The following is a 16,696-nucleotide window of genomic DNA, read 5'->3' on the forward strand; positions in this document are numbered from 1 at the left end:
AGAAGCCTCTGAATAGAATTCAGGGTGTTCATGAACCAGGATAAGGAAAAAAAATACACCTCTGTTTTGACTAACCTCTAACTGAAGTTTAGTATTTCCTTCAATGACGAATGTAATGGAGGCAGCAGCCACGGTAGTTACGACACTTATTAGACCGGCTGCCATATTTGTTGTTAATGCGGTAAGAAGCACAGATGTAAATATTTCACAATCACCTGTAATGTAAATATTTTTGAAGTTTTTATTTTCTTAAAAGCTTCGAGAATTCTGAGAAGCAGTTTCAACACATTGCCAAGGGGATCCACGGCCTAAGAAAGGTTAAGGACCTCGTTCTGTAAGCAATGGGAGTTTCTGGCAGGTGCACGGTGAGCCAGCTGAATGCTTAATTTCCCAGCATCCCTTGGAGCTAGTGTGACCGCGTGGCCAACTTTGGCTAACAAGATGTGAACCGAAGTAATGCAGGCAACTTCTGTGTCATTCCATTAAAGTTAAAATGTCTTCCTCCCTTCTTTTCTTTCCTTCCTGGGGCTGGAATAAGGACACATTGGTGGGGCGCTGGATCTGTCTTGTCAGATGAGGTAACAGAAGCTGCATATTGAGGAGGTAAGAGCTACAAGATAGAAAGAAACTGGAATCCCAACATCTTAGAGCCACCATCAGAGACTCAACTCTTTTTTTTTCAAGTTTATTTATTTGTTTTAAGAGAGAGGGAGAAGGGAGAGAGAGAGAGGGAGAGAGAGAGAGAGAGAGAGAGAATCCCAAGCAAGCTCCGCACTGTCAGCACAGAGCACGATTGATGCAGGGCTCGAACCCACACACCGTGAGACCTGAGCTGAGATCAAGAGTCCTACGCTTACTGACTGAGCCACCCAGGTGCCCCAACAGCCTAAACTCTTAGGTGAGGAACATGACTTTGTTTACATCACTGGTATTTGGGGTTTTGTACCTGAATCAGTATCCTTATACAAAAAGTCTGTGAGGTGTGCAGAAAATCTGAGCAGTATTAGAAACCGAATCCAAATTGTTTGGGCTAAAACCTCTTTGACACATCGATTTAGCGAGGAAACTACTAGGGAGAGGGAGGATGTGGGTAGCGGGACTTCGGCTGCCTCTGGACGGGAAGCTAATTGGCTCCTATTCGCTGTGGATTCCAGCGTGTCTCAGTGTGTCTGTCAGGCGTTCATTCTACTCGTCCCTTGCCTGGGTCATTTGGGCAATTTCCAAGTATGATGCACATTATATTTAGTCCAAAAGAAGGATTTCATTCTTTTGTTGCCTCATCCATCCATTCATTTATTTATTGCTTCGTTCTTCAACAAAGGGTTTTGGAACACTGGCCGTGACCTTGTTCTCAGAGTCCCCTAAAGACTGGGGACATGATGGCAAAGAAGTCGGTGTCTGATTTGCGGAAGCTCTCAGCCCAGTGCAAAGGCAGGAGACAGAGGTAAAAACTAGGCGTGGTAATACCTTAATGCTTTGCACCTGCTTTATGGGCACTATTGAATAGACTAAGTTACCAAGGTTCTGACTTAAGGGTTCAAGATCTTAAATGCGGGGCACCTGAATGGCTCAGTCGGTTAAGCGTCCTACTTCGGCTCAGGTCATGATCTCACGGTTCGTGAGTTTGAGCCCCGCGTCCAGCTCTGGGCTGACAGCTCGGAGCCTGGAGCCCGCTTCGGATTCTGTGTCTCCCTCCGCTACTTGCACTCTGTCTCTCACATGGTCTCAAAAATAAATAAACATTAAAAAAAAAAGGATCTTAAATGCAATAAAGGTCTTTCTAGGAATTTCTGATGTTTTGCTTGATCCAAAGAAATTCAATTATGTAAGTTTTCTAAAAATTATCCATGAAAATGAGTATCTGAAAAAAAAGCCAGCAAATGATGACTCAGTTGTTAAGATGCGTAATAGTAATAATAATAGATAATAGGTATGGAATGCTTTTTGTGTGCCATTTAGTGCGTCGACGGCTGCATATTAATGAAATGCCTGATCACTCCTTCTCTCAATGTCCCGTCTTGCTTAGAAATGCCACCCAAGTCCAGTTAGTGGCCCAGTACTGTCCGTCCCACAGGTGAATTTGAACTTCCCCTTGTGATTCTGTTCCCTCCCCTTCATACTGCCACTGCCCTGCTTCTGATCTCTTTCATTTCTCCTCTGAACTCATTGCAATAGCTTCCTACCCAGCCTCTCCAACTCTTCACTCACTACAGTCCACCCTCTGCTTCGCTTCCAGACGATTGTTCTCTCGTCTCTGCCCTGCTTCAGGGCTCTCAGTGCTCCCCAGTGTCTGCAGACCTCCCACCCTGAAGTTCGAGGTCCTGCAGAAGCTGCTTATGTAACTTCTCGCCCTGCCACCTTACTAAGCTGCAGCTGCGCCAGGCTCCCTGTTTCCCAAACACATGATGACATTTCACGCCTCTGTGCAGCTGTTCATGCTGTTCCCCTTGCCCGAAATACCCTTCCTGTCTTTCTGTGCCCTCAGATATCCTACCGTTCAGGGTTTATCTCACCAGTCTCCTCCTTTGTGAGGTCACCCGTCTGAGACCTGATGCCCCGCTGCTCCCGCCCCTGACCTCCCTGCAGCAAAGTGAGTGTCTTCCTTCTCTCTACTTTCAAGGCACATAGCACACACGGGCTTTTATTTCAGCACTTACCACAGGGTATGGTTTTTACTTGAGAACCTTTTTCATCTACTGGACTGCGGTCGCTTGCAGTTTCTTCCAGTTCAAAACATGCCGTCTGGCCTGTGCAACGCATTCCTGCTACGAACGGATGATCTGGTCCGTCACAGAACCGTCACCTCTGACCGCGTCTTTTCATTGTCTTGAAATGCTGGTCACCTGGGAGTAAGAACACCATTGGCAACCTCCTTGCCCTGGCCCCTCTCCCTCCACTTCCCTACTCACCTCTCCAACCCTTTCCAGAAGTCCTTTGCCCTCTCGTCATTTAACCTCACCCCCTTTCAGTGATTGGAGCTTTAGGTAGAGCAGAGTAAACTCCTCTTAGACCCTAAAACCTCAGTCCTTCCAAGGCAGTACAGGGTCAGCAGGTCACCGGCTCTCAAGCCTGGGCTAGGGGCTGCCTTAAAACTGTTCAGCGAGAAGATCCGAGGGCAGGATACTCATGTTAATTATAGTTATGTCCCTTAAGAGTCTAGCAAAATGCTATGAGCCCGACATCACTTACAAAACTCTTAATTAAATTCATGATGAAAACAAACGAAGGTGCATAAAGTACAAACCCAGAGATATCCAATTCAAAGGATTTATAGTAGATGGAGCTATGTATTTCCCTGTGGTCTATTCTGTATTTCATGTATCATGTGAAATTATTAACATTTGGCATCTATTAATCAGTTGAAACTCTTTGCTTAAATATATTAAAACGCCATGGGACCCACCTGCCCCGGACATCCTTGTTAGCAAGATATTGTCAGAAAATGTTATTAACGAGGTTCCCAAAAAATTGTACTGTGATTGAAAGCAATTGGTACAAGTAATCGATATTATCCAAAGCCAGAGATACACCCCAACGTGAACTGTGAACTTTGGGTGATTATGATGTGTCACTGTGGGGACAGCAGTTGTAACAAATGTCCCCCTCTGGTGGGGGACATTGATAATGGGGGAGGCTAACTGTGGGAGGGGGGAGGGGGCGTATGGGAAATCTCTGTACTTTCCTTTCAATTTTGCTGTGAACCTAAAACTGTTCCCCAAAAAGTTAAGCCTGAAAAATAAAAGCCAGGGATACAATGACATCTTGAAGGCCCCGATAGATATCCTGTGCAAGGACATTCATATTTCATATAAGGGCAGTCAATTTCAAATAAAGAGGTCAACCCCACTTGTAATCTTAAAAACTCAAGAAAAGGTATTCTTTTATAAATAAATTTCTAAAATATATTTTCTAAGTTAACCAAAATGTACGTGAAAATGCTCAAATGTGGTGATGTTCTGTTCAAACTGCTGTATTCTTAGTAATCATAATTGGCTCAATTCTTCCGGAAATCAGCTTGGCAGGGAACACAAAAATAATTACTCCTTGAATTAGCGTTTATACTCCTGGGAACTTTTGCTAAGAAATACTCCAAAAGGAAAAAGTTAAATTCATGAAGTTGTGTATTATAGCATTTTTTTATGATGGTGAAATATTCAAAACAACCTAAAAACAAACCTTTAGATAGTAACTAAGTAAAATATGCCATTAGAATGATAGAATATTCTGCAACCGTTAAAATATGTAGGCAGTCCATATGAAAAATGTGTGAGTGAAGGGAGGGTGGGACCAAATGTTTCAGAATATAATCTCTTTTTTTTAAATGTTTATTTATTTTTGAGAGAGAGAGAGAGAGAGAGAGAGAGAGCAAGCAGGCCTCTCAGCCCAGAGACCGACGCGGGGCTCGAACCCACGGACCGCGAGATCATGACCTGAACTGAAATTGACGCTTAACCGACTGAGCCACCCAGGCGCCCCCAGAGTATAATCTTATATATATGCTCTTGTTAAGCTTTATAAAAATTGTACATAAATATAAACAAGGACTGCAGTAAGTGGAAAAATTCAAATGGTATATGTATTGATTACTAGTGGAATTGTCTCTTTTAAAATATTTTTTGTTGTTATAATGTTTTTGCAGTTAAAAAAAAAAAAACCTCTGAATAGCAGTTCTATTCTTTTATTGCTAGATCGAAGCCAGCAGAGATTTGTTTAGAGTCAGGATTTTATATCTAATCAGAAATAATAGCACTGTGCGTGGTCTTGGAAAGATCTGTTTTCCAACCACAGCACACATAATTCTGTCTACAGTCTTGTATAAATTAAATCACCAGACGACACGATCTTTAAAAGAGGGAGAAATAGTACCTTGTTAATCTGTCTTCTTCAGACCTGGCCTGCTGCTTGAAACATAATAGACGGGGCGTACAAATTTTTCATCATCTGTATTAACTGAGCAAATGGCTAAGAAAATTCCTAAACAAGCTGACACGACAAGGTCCCAGCTCGTGGCTGTGAAGTTCATGGGTTCCCTTCTGATTCACTGTACCTAAACTAAGCCAGAGAGAGCGTGCATGGGGTGTTCCAGGAGTGACTTTCGAGTGAAGGCCCGCTTGATGTAGTCATAGAAATTGGTCCTGAAAGAGATCCAGGGAGACAGAGTATGTTTCAGTCTTATCTTTATGTAATAAAGAATGAATTTCTTAGATTAGGGGGCAAAAAAAAGGTTGGGATTCCTTCGTTCCTTTCCCAATATTTCTGACCCTGTCCCCTAGGATCCGTGTGGGGAAATGGCAAAGACCAGGGAAACCCACATACAGGGAGTTATTTTAAGGGCAAGAACCATCAGTAGCACTTGTCAGGGGTCACTTCCTCTTAACTCTTATTGGTCAGAACGTGTCACATGGCCACACCTAGCCACAAGGAAGGCTGGGAAATGGAGTCTTTACCAGGCAGCTGGGTGCCCAGCCTAACGTCTAGAAAAAGTAGTAAGGTTGGTTTGTAGTAAGGGGATGGTTTAAAGCATTTTATTGTGGAAAATTTTAAGCACATAAAACATGTATAATAAATTGCAACGTGCTCATAATAAATCTTCAGGCACCGTCAACATTTACCAATCTTATTTCATTTCCCACACCCTTCTTCCTCACCACTACATATTTTTTTATGGATGTCAAAAAATTGGTAAAATATACATAGCATAAATTTGGATTATTTTTAGCATGACAATTTATCTATAAATACTTCAAATTGCCTCTCTAATATGACTTTTTAAAACATAATCATCTGCCACTTTTTGCATAACAAAATTAACAATAATTTGTCAATATCACCTCATTTCCGGTCCCTATTAAAATTTCCCCTCGGGGCGCCTGGGTGGCGCAGTCGGTTAAGCGTCCGACTTCAGCCAGGTCACGATCTCGCGGTCCGTGAGTTCGAGCCCCGCGTCAGGCTCTGGGCTGATGGCTCGGAGCCTGGAGCCTGTTTCCGATTCTGTGTCTCCCTCTCTCTCTGCCCCTCCCCCGTTCATGCTCTGTCTCTCTCTGTCCCAAAAATAAAAAAATAAAAAACGTTGAAAAAAAAAAAATTAAAAAAAAAAAAAAAATAAAATTTCCCCATATGCCAAAAAAAAACACTTTTTTTTTTTTAACATTTATTTATTTTTGACAGACAGAGAGAGACAGAGCATGAACAGGGGAGGGGCAGAGACAGGGAGACACAGAATCTGAAGCAGGCTCCGGGCTCTGAGCTGTCAGTACAGAGCCCGACACGGGTCTCAAACTCACGGACCATGAGATCATGAGCTGAAGCTGGACGCTTCACCGACTGAGCCACCCAGGCACCACCCCCGCCCAAAAAAAAAAATCTTTTTATGGTTCATTCAAATCAGAGTCCAGACAAAGTTCATCTGTTGCATTTGGTTGTTATCTTTTCGGAGCCTCCTTTATCCTGTAACATCTCCCACTTTTTAAGATGTCATCAATGTATTGGAGACACCAGGGCATTCTTCCTGAACAATAATATTCCACAATTGGTTTTTAACTTCTGTAGAATTCGGTTCTCAGGAAACCTTCCTTAGAATAAATTTCTAGACTTTTCTGGTCAAAAGGCAGGAGCATCTTGCTCCCCACACCAGCAAGGGAAGTGTTTACCCGGGTAGACTCCCACCAGTCGGGAATTATCCTAACACAACGCCTCACAGCTCCCGTGAACAGCAGGTGGCATCTGAAATTACACATCATTTTCGCATGTGTAAAACAGCGCCGCAATGTACATTTTGTTCATTTAAAACGGGGAGGGGCGCCGGGGTGGCTCAGTCGGTTAAGCGTCCGACTTCGGCTCAGGTCACGATCTCACGGTCCGTGAGTTCGAGCCCCGCGTCGGGCTCTGTGCTGACCGCTCAGAGCCTGGAGCCTGTTTCAGATTCTGTGTCTCCCTCTCTCTCTGAACCTCCCCCGTTCATGCTCTGTCTCTCTCTCTCTGTCTCAAAAATAAATAAACGTTAAAAAAAAAAATTTAAAAAATAAAAATAAAAAAAAATAAAACGGGGAAAGGGGTACTTGCAGCTTACGTTTCTTTAGTTACCATTTGCACCCATGGGTTCATGTAAGATGTGTCCTTTGTCTTCTGTGACTGGACTATTCAGATCCTCTCCCCGGGCAAAAAGAGTACCTTGTAACCCCTCTGGGTAATTATTCGGTAGTAACTTCCTATTATAATCATGGCTGTCGCTTACCTCTTTTTTTTTTTTTTTCATGAAACTTTAAAAAAATTTAATAGACATCCTTTTGTTGAGCAGTTTTAGGGTTAAGGAAAAATGGAGCAGGAAGAACCCTACTTCCCGATTCTGCAGTCTCCCTCCTTAACATCTTGCATTACCGTGGTACATCTGTTACAATCGATGAACCTGCACGGACACCTCATCATCACCCAAGGTCCACGATGCGGGCAACAAAGGCAAAAGGAAAAAATTCAATCTCCTTACTACTTACGGCCCATTGACAAGTTCATGAGACAGGCAGAGTGACCTTCCTCTAGGAACTCAGCTGCCTCGAGGTTAATACTTGGCTAAGGGCAAGGGGCAAGCTTGGCTTAACATTATCCTGACCTCCTGGAAGTGTCCTTTAACATATGACCGTCCCTTTGGAAACTTCCTTTATCTCTACCCCCTAAGACACGTTAGCAATCCTACTCCAAGCATACGGCCCACTGACTGAGGTCTTCTTAGACGGTAACAAATGACATTTTCCTAATAACAGCTAGCCCCCCGGGGTCCTGGAACCCCTGCTTCCAAATTCCTTAGAGACTTAGTCTACCCCTAATCCCCTCCCAACTTGAAAGTATATAATCAGTCACCCCTCACAATCCCAACGCATGTCTCTCTGCTCACGGGTCCCGTCCTGTCCCGGTCCTTTCATAAAACCATCTTTTTGGACCGGCGATGTCTCAAGAATTTTTTCCTGACTGTGCGCTCCCAAGCCGCAACCTTTCCAGCTTAGTCCACACTTTATGTAAGGGCTCACTCTTTGTGTTGGGTAGTTCTGTGGGTTTTGACAAGTGCATATTGACAGGTACCCACGATGACTGTATCATACAGAATAGTTTCACTGCCTAAAAATCCCCTGCTCTGACAATTCATCCCTCCCACTCTCCCCTGTGACCCTAGGCAGTCAACTGATCTTTTTACCGTCTCCATAGTTTGGTGTTTTTCAGAATGTCATGCATTGTGGTTGGAATCGCAAGGTGTATATAGCCTTTTAACAGTGGCTTCCTTCACTTAGCGATTTGCATTTAAGGTCCCTCCGTGTATTTTCGTGACTCGATAGCTCATTTCTTTGTGTTGTTGAATAACGGCTCATTGTCTACATGGGTCACAGTTTGTTTATCCGTTCACCTGTCGAAGGGCATCTTAGTTGCTTGCAAGTTTTGGCAATTATGACGAAAGCAGCTATCAACATCTGCGTATGGGTTTCTGTGGGCACCCGAGTCTCAACTCATGTGGTTAAATACCAAGGAGCGTGACTGCCAGATCAGATGGGAAGACAATTGTTAAAAGAGAAAAACACAAGCCCAGTGTGGAGTCCTTTGCCCCCTACGACAGCAAACGAAGATTTAACTACAGTTTCAACCTCGCCCGAGAATGTGATCTTTTAAGAGCCCACCTGCCATTTCCAGATCAAGCACGAGTGAGGGTCGCCTGTGTGATACAAACGCTTCCGCTCACCCCCAAAAGACGACGTTCTGGCTGAAACAATCCTTTCTTTTCTTTTGCCGATGACTTCTCGCGTCACCCCCCTTCCCGTGTAAACCTGCCATTCATGTAACTCCTCCGAGCATCTCTCTCTACTTGCTGGCCGGGCTGCCGCCCGATTCTTGAGTCGCTTAATAAAACCAACGAGACCTCCAAATACACTCAGTTGATTGTTTTTGCCGCCGTCGTCGTTTTTTGTTTGCGTGTTTGTTTCTCGAAACACTCTGTGTAGCTTTGTGGGAAACCGCTGGACTGTCTTCCAAAGTGGCTATAACCTTTTTTGCATTCCCGACAGCGACAGATGAGTTTCTGTTGCTCTGTATCGTACTGGCATGTGATGTTGGCTGTGTTCTGGATGTTGGCCATTCCAATAGATGTGAGGCGGTACCTCCTTGACTCAATTTGCAATTCCCTAATGACCTATGATGTTGAGCATCCTATTAAGCACGTTCTTGCCATCTGTAGATTTTTGTTGGTGGGGTGTCTGTTCAGATTGCTTTCTTACTTTTTTAATTGGGTTGTTTTCCTACCGAGTTTTAAGTTTGGGGTTTTTTTTGTTTTGTTTTGTTTTTTTTTTTGGTATATTTTGGATACGAGTCCTTTATCAGAGTCGGACGCTTACCCGACTGAGCCACCCAGGTGCCCCATGCCTGTCCCTCATCGGCTAAAAAGTCTTCTACACGTAGAGAAATCTCCTTCCTGTGGAGTCCTGCCTCCCAATATGAGATGGGGTGGTGGCGGGCACCTGGCTTTGGGGGAGGCAGCATTAGTGGAAGTTGGCAAAGTTGAGCCTCCTGGTGGTGAAAGGGCATCAGAGGGGTACCCCTGGTGCCTCTCCCCAGGGCTCCAAGGGGCAGGACAGGTGCAGGGAATTTCTCTTCGGACTCGGGGACTGTTCTCCAAGCTTTACCCCAAATTTGGTTCTCTGCCTCTGCCAACAATTCTTTTATTGCCCATATCCTTTTATTTACTTATTTATGTTCAAGAGAAAGTCAGAGCCTTTGATTACACAGACAATAAACAAAACCCCTCCAGCATTATTAACTCCCCATCCCTTTCATTTACTTCTTTCTGCTTCATCATCCAGAGTCGATTTCTTTTGCTTGGAACCAGGCATGTTGACCAATCAGTTTCCTTAAGACTCAGGCTCCCTTGGACCCTGAGAAACAGAGGTGAACTTTCAAGCACTTGTGTTTACAGGAGGTTGGCTACAAAAATATTTGCGGGGACCAAAATAGCACAGATGGCCATCTGAGACTGGATACCAGATTGTTTATATCAGTGAGTTACCCCATGGGACAGGCAGCAGAGGAATAGCCGGGAAATGAACGATGCTGAATTTAGAAGAATAATCTGCAGTGTGGCAATCTCTCAGCACCAGCCCTTATTCTGAGGCAATGATCAAGATATATATTGGGCTATAGCGGAAAGTTAGACTTTAAGGAGACCTCAGAGTCGAAGCATGGATCTTCTCATCAGTTGCCTGGGTGATGCCTTGGACGGGACCCTTGACATTTCTTTCTTTTTTTTTAACCTTTTTTTTTTTAAGTTTATTTATTTATTGAGAGAGAGAGAGAGAGAGAGAGACAAAGAGAGAAACCCAAGCAGGCTCTGTGCTGTCGGTGCCGAGCCTGATGCGAGGCTCGAACTCACGAACCATGAGATCGTGACCTGAGCCGAAATCAAGAGTCGGACTCTTAGCCGACTGAGCCACCCCGGTGCCCCATGACATTTCTCAGTCTCCATTTCTTCATCTATAAAATGGGGCTGATAATAATCTGCCTTCAGGATTATTGCAAAGATTGAAAGAGAACATCGAGGCTCAGGCAAACTTCCTAGTTCATGACAGATATTTAATAAGTGGTCATTATGGTTCGGTGTCCCAGTGGAAAAGAATGAGGTAACCCCACTCCCCAAAATGGGCAAGAGGAGTCTGGAGCGGACACAACCAGCTGCCTCCACTGTGCTCATTCTCTCCTTCTTCGTCAACAGACAGGTTCTTCTGTCTTACGGGCAGCTACTACGTTTCCCAACCTCCCTTGCTGCCCAGGGCTGGTCGTGTCTCACAGTGTCAGCCAATGGGACATACACGGACGTCTAACAGGACTGTTTTATTTTCCCCCTGGGGCTTCCTTCTACTGTCCTGACACAGAGATGCGAGGCTGGGGCTGTAGAGAACATCGTTTGACCGGAAGAGACCATGAGGGTGAAAGTCACACACTAAGGATGACAGAACAGAAGAAACCCGACACACGGGTGACATCATGGAGCCACCACACCTCAGGACCACCTACTTCAATGGCCTGTGCGAGAAATTAAAGCCTGTGTGGCAAGGCCAGGTTTCCAGAGCATGCAGCCGAATGTATGTATTCTCTGACGTGGGGACCCCACCTACCTGGCTCACAGATCCAGGGGTGAATTGGCTTTTAGCAACGACTTTATTTTTATTTATTTTTTTAGTAATGACTTTAAAACAAGAGTGATAGAGGGGTGCCTGGGTGGTTCAGTTGGTTAAGAGTCCGACTCCTGAGTTTGGCTCAGGTCACGATCTCCTGGTTTGGTGACTTTGGGTTCTGCTCTGACAGCACGGACCTCTGCTTGGGATTCTCTCTCTCCCCCTCTCTCTCTCTCTCCCTTTCCCCGACTCGTTCTCCATCTGTCTCAAAAATAAATAAACTCAAAAAACTTAAAATATGAGAGATAAATGTGCCGGGGAGGAAGGGCAGCCTAGACTTTTATCCCACTTATGGAACGGACGGTAAAAGTGAAAAAGCTATTATTTTCTGATAGATTTAAAAAGGCTGAACGTTTGCCGTAGCACCTACGCGGTGGGGTGTCTCCCTCTGGTTGGAGGTCGCGTTGGTCCCCGGAGTGCAGTGCTGGCCACCGTGTCACACGCTGTACGTGGGAGGATGTTTAGAGATTCACCCCCCGCCCCCCATCAGTTGGTATCTAGGGCTTGAGTGTTTGAAAGAAGGGGAGAACGATGATTTGGCTCAGTCCCGTCTGGTGTTTTGACGATGCAGGTGTACTAAAGCCAGGTACTTATCTGTGTCCACACAATGACGACTGGGCAGGACGTCCCGTGTCCTTGGCAGCCACAAGCCCTAGACCGTGTCTCGTCGTGGCCGGATGATTCTTCTAGCGGGAGACAGGCGTACTTGCCAGGGCTGTGGTCAGTGAAGGAGGTTCGAAGCTCAACTGGTCAAGGCCATTTGGGAGAAAGCTCCTATGATCCTGTAGGGGAGGGGAAATTTCCCGCTACCCTTCAGGATTCTTACGTGAAACGTATTAAAAGGAGGAAAGAAACCATCTAAGTGTAATGACTTGTACACAGAGGCCTGATAGTGGAATCGAGACCTAAAGAAATGACCAAGGTGGGTGGTTTTTGTACTATTTATTTATTTTTAAATGTTTATTTATTTTCGAGAGAGAGAGAGAGAGTGTGAGTGGGCAAGGGGTAGCGAGGGAGACACAGAATCTGAAGCAGGCTCCAGGCTGCGAGCTGTCGGCACAGAGCCCCACATGGGGCTCGAACTCATGAACTGCGAGATCATGACCTGAGCCAAAGTGGGACGCGTAACCGACTGAGCCACCCAGGCGCCCCATATGCTTTTGAGGCAAAGACAAGACATCTGTGAGGAATTGACAGGACAAAGAAAACTTAACTTTGGCAAGTTCGGTCGGTAAGGAATTCCAAACAGCATTTGGGCTGGGGTAGTAAATTAGTAAAGAGTAACAAGGGTTGTCTCTACAGTCTTCCAAGCTCTAAATTCTCCATCTCTGGTGATAACGATGTCTCTTTACCTCCTGGTGCAGGGAGGGGATCTTTCGTATGGGAGATTTATTTCCTGCTTTCAAGATGACGGAGGGAGATCTGAGTGTCCTTCCTCCCCTGGCTGTCTCTTTAAGTGATTAAAAAAAAATTTTTTTTTAACGTTTATTTATTTTTGAGAGACAGAAGACAGAGCATTAGTGAGGGAGGGGCAGAGAGAGAGGGAGACGCAGATCCGAAGCAGGCTCCAGGCTCCGAGCTTTCAGCACAGAGCCCGACGCGGGGCCCGAACTCACAAGCCTAGAGATCATGACCTGAGCCGAAGTCGGATGCTCATCCAACGGAGCCACCCAGGCCCCCGGGGCGGGCGGTGGGGGCGCCCCAAGTTCTTATTCTAACTCTGCCAGGCAGCGTGTGAACGAATCTCTTGTACCCAACATCAGCCTTCTCATGGGCAGGATGCCCACTTCCCGGGATGGTGTGAGTTTTATGATGGTGTGAGGGGTGTCTGTAGCCCTGGGACAATGCTCACGAAAGGGCAGCTAATGGCAGCCACAGACACCGCTTTCTTCTCCAGCTACTCACTGACCTTACGCCTGCCCTTATCACCAACACACGTGCCGTTTGGGGGGACGGACACCACTTTGGAGCAGGGGACAAGGATGACAGTCTAGGGACGATGCAGCTAGAAGAACGCTGGGAGCCAGTGCTTTGGTGGGTTTTCTGCCAGAGGCGACTGACATTGGTCCTAAATGGCACATCCTCACATCTGACCTTCTCACGGCATAGTCACCGTGCCCGATACGAGAAGGGGCCTCCAAGGCGAAACAAGATCGCGTGCAGCTGGTTCCAGGCTTTGGCGACCCAAACGCAGGACGGATCTTCCTCTCGTGTCCCCCACCCCCGGATAGTTTGATGCGTTTTCACCCCGTGTTTTCTCCTCGTGTCCGTTCGAGCAGGGAGCAGGTTTGCGGAGGGCTTCCTGGCGTTAGTGTTCAGAAGATTAGAAACGCAGAGACAGCCAGGTGAGAGGAGAGAATGCTCACCGCGGGGGGCAGGGGGGCGCAGAGGCAGAGGTGGGGGCCCCGTAGGATGCCATCGGGGATGGCTGCATGGTGCCCTGGGGACCCGGCACCCGGAAGGCGCCAGAGGTTCCCAAGCCCCAGAGTAGTACAGCAGCAGAGCAGCGAAGGGATCATGGGGGCTGGACGGACAGGTGACCGGTCACCCCGCGGCATTCCCTGCACCGTGGGCGGAAGACCCTTGGCCAAGGAGAGATGAAGGACACATCCAACAGGCATCCCAGCTTCCCCTGCCCAAATTCAGACTCCAGACCCGCCCCTCCCACATCCCCGCCCCTCGCCCAGCGCCCAGCACTGGCATCATTCCCACCAAACCTGGAGCCTTTCTTGACCCCCACACCCCACGCCCAACCCATTAGCAACTCCCGAGGGCCAGCTTCCCAAACGCATCCACATTCAGTCACTGCTCGCCACCTTGGTCTTTAGCGGTGTCCTCTCTCCCCACACAGCCGCAATGGCCTCCTAGCTCTGCCCTTGTCCCCCAGTCTAGCCTCCTCGGGACAGCCACAGCCAGCCTGCTGACAGGTGAGTCAGCACGTGCTCCAACCCCCCAGTGGATCCCAGCTCTCTCAGAGGAAAAGTCAAAGCCCTTATGACATCCTACGGGGCCAGCCCTCCCTGACCTAGTCCAGTGAATTCCTACCTCTCCGCCCCGCCCCCAACCACTGCTTTAGCCACACGGGACCCTTCGTGTCCCTTAAAAACACCAGCCGTGGTCCCGTCTCAGTGCCTTCGCACCTGCTGCTTCCTCTGTTTGGAAAGCTCTTCTCCCACACATTCCAGGGACTTGTCCCTGCATCTCCGTTGGGTCTTTAGTCAAACGTCTGTCCCTCAAAGAGGCCTTCTTGACTGTTAATATCTCACTTCCCCTCTGCTCCCAACCTGATTCCCCTTCCCGGCTTTTCTGCTGGCACTCACCTATACGTATGTGACATGCTATATATTTTGCCTATTTGGGGGTTCATGTCTATCTCCCCCGACTTAGAACGTAAGCTCCAAGGAGCTTACCAACAAGGGCTGTTGATACTCAGCAGCCGGAGCGGTGCCTGATCCCCAGCAGATGGGCCATGAATATGCCGTCTTGCCTTTGGTTTGCTTTCTTCTCTCCTTCCTTGTCTTACTTTTGCTTCCCTAGGATTGCACTGATCCCCCCGATGGTGCATGAGCACATAAGCCTTACTGGGGCTCTGTTTTCCGGGGCGCCCAGACTCCTAGAATCCCTCACGGTAGGCCACGTGGCTGGTGGGAGACAGATCCGGGTTCAAACCCAGGGCGGGCAGTCAGCTGCTTCACCACTGTTCTTTTTCTACTATTTCTTCTTGGAGCCTCACGCGCACAGGCTCGAGGCCAGTTAATCATCAGAAAAGGCACCTTCCCAACAGTCTCTACAGCTTGAAAGCCCCCCGGCTTCACTTTTACCCTGGCCACGGCAGTCTTGGTGGGGACACGGGAACGATGGTGCAATTTCTGACTCGCACAGACACAGACACACATGGAAATAAGAGTTATCAACGAGACGGACAGTTCGTGAAGTTTACACTTGAAAATTTTCTTAAGAATACACGTGATTTTCCGAGACCATTCGTCATAGCACCGGGCCTATGCTGTTCTATGCTAATAGAAAACGGTCAAATAGCAAATACTCCAGTGAATTTCCCACAGGTATAAATTATGCAAATAGTCATTTATAGCTTCATTTACAATAATCAATAAATAAGAGTGCACATTCATACTATTTCTTTTTACAAAGACCCCTTTTTACAAAGCTACGGCTCTATGTATGTACTAAATAGACAAAATAATCCTTGTTCTACAAAATAACATTTCACTTTTTTTCAATAATTCCCTTAGCGCCCTCAGTAAAAAGGTTCAGACATTTGTCCAGGAAGCTCTGCCGTGACATTGAAAGAAATGGTAGCATTGAATCCGTTAAACATATTACAGACCTTGAAATAAACTCCTGTCGCCATCCAATAGAACAGGCTCTGAAGACACCATGGCCAGGCCTAGTAATTTGCCCCAACGATGTACTATGGTAGCGAAAAACTATTTTTTCCAACTTGTCTTTGGCTCCGATGCAGGTGATGCAGGCACTATCTTATGGTGCAATTTCAAGCACAAAATCCCTCAACCCCCACCCCACCCCACAGGTACGGCGCCCACTCAGGGACATTCGACCCGGAGGTGTCCCTCGTTGGCTCCAGGGGTCCCATGTTAGAATGCACACAGCTGGAGTCCACTGAGATTTCTCTACCTGTTTGGAGTCTGCTAGGGAAAGGGGGGGAAGCTGGGAAGTGCAGAAAGAAAGGTCCAGTTTACAGCTCTTTGCTCCCACTGCTGAACTTTCACATTTGGAACAGATTTCCCCGGGGAAACCGCCTTCTATGCGGACCCGTGTTAAGGAGACCAGTTCAGGTCCGGGAGCCCTAGGAAGCAGGTCTCCCCCACCCTCCTCCCGACTTTCATCCCCACACCTCTAACAGACCACGCTTTGTTTTACCAAACGCTTCCTGAAGGCACCTTTATCAGATACTAAAGCCGGAAGCAATGTTCTAAGCTTTGGATTTCACTTACAAAATACAGAGATGCATTTATTTTAAGCAAAGAGGTCACTCACTGAGCTTAACAAACAAAACAAAACAAAACAAAAAACCCCATCGGACTTGCTAACCTTTGGATGTTTAAACCTAGGCAGGACTTTCGAACAGATCTTCCGACTTCTGACCCAGAGAGGTAAATGAATTACTCAAGGTGTCACAGCAGGTGAGCCACAGCCCGGATGTGGGTTCCTGATGCTCAGACCACTGTCGTCCTCCTTTGGAACCACGTCAACTCTCTGGGTTACAGAGAGTTTCCTTTAAGGAAGCCTTTCAATCCTTGCGGGGCATTTAGAAACACAGGCATTTGTGGCTGTTCTCCCTCATAGCACCGTCTTGCGGAGAACATCCTATTGACTTCAGGTGGGGCTAAGGGAAGCGGTCGCTGATGTGCATGGAATAAACCAAAAAGATATTTCCGTTTTTGCAATAATACAAAAATCACAACTTTTAAACTTCAAGGAAAAATAAGTATTTCTAGGTCACGGACCCA

This window comes from Panthera onca, chromosome B3 (assembly GCF_046562875.1).
Source record: "Panthera onca isolate mPanOnc1 chromosome B3, mPanOnc1 haplotype 2, whole genome shotgun sequence".
Classification (NCBI taxonomy): Eukaryota; Metazoa; Chordata; class Mammalia; order Carnivora; family Felidae; genus Panthera; species Panthera onca.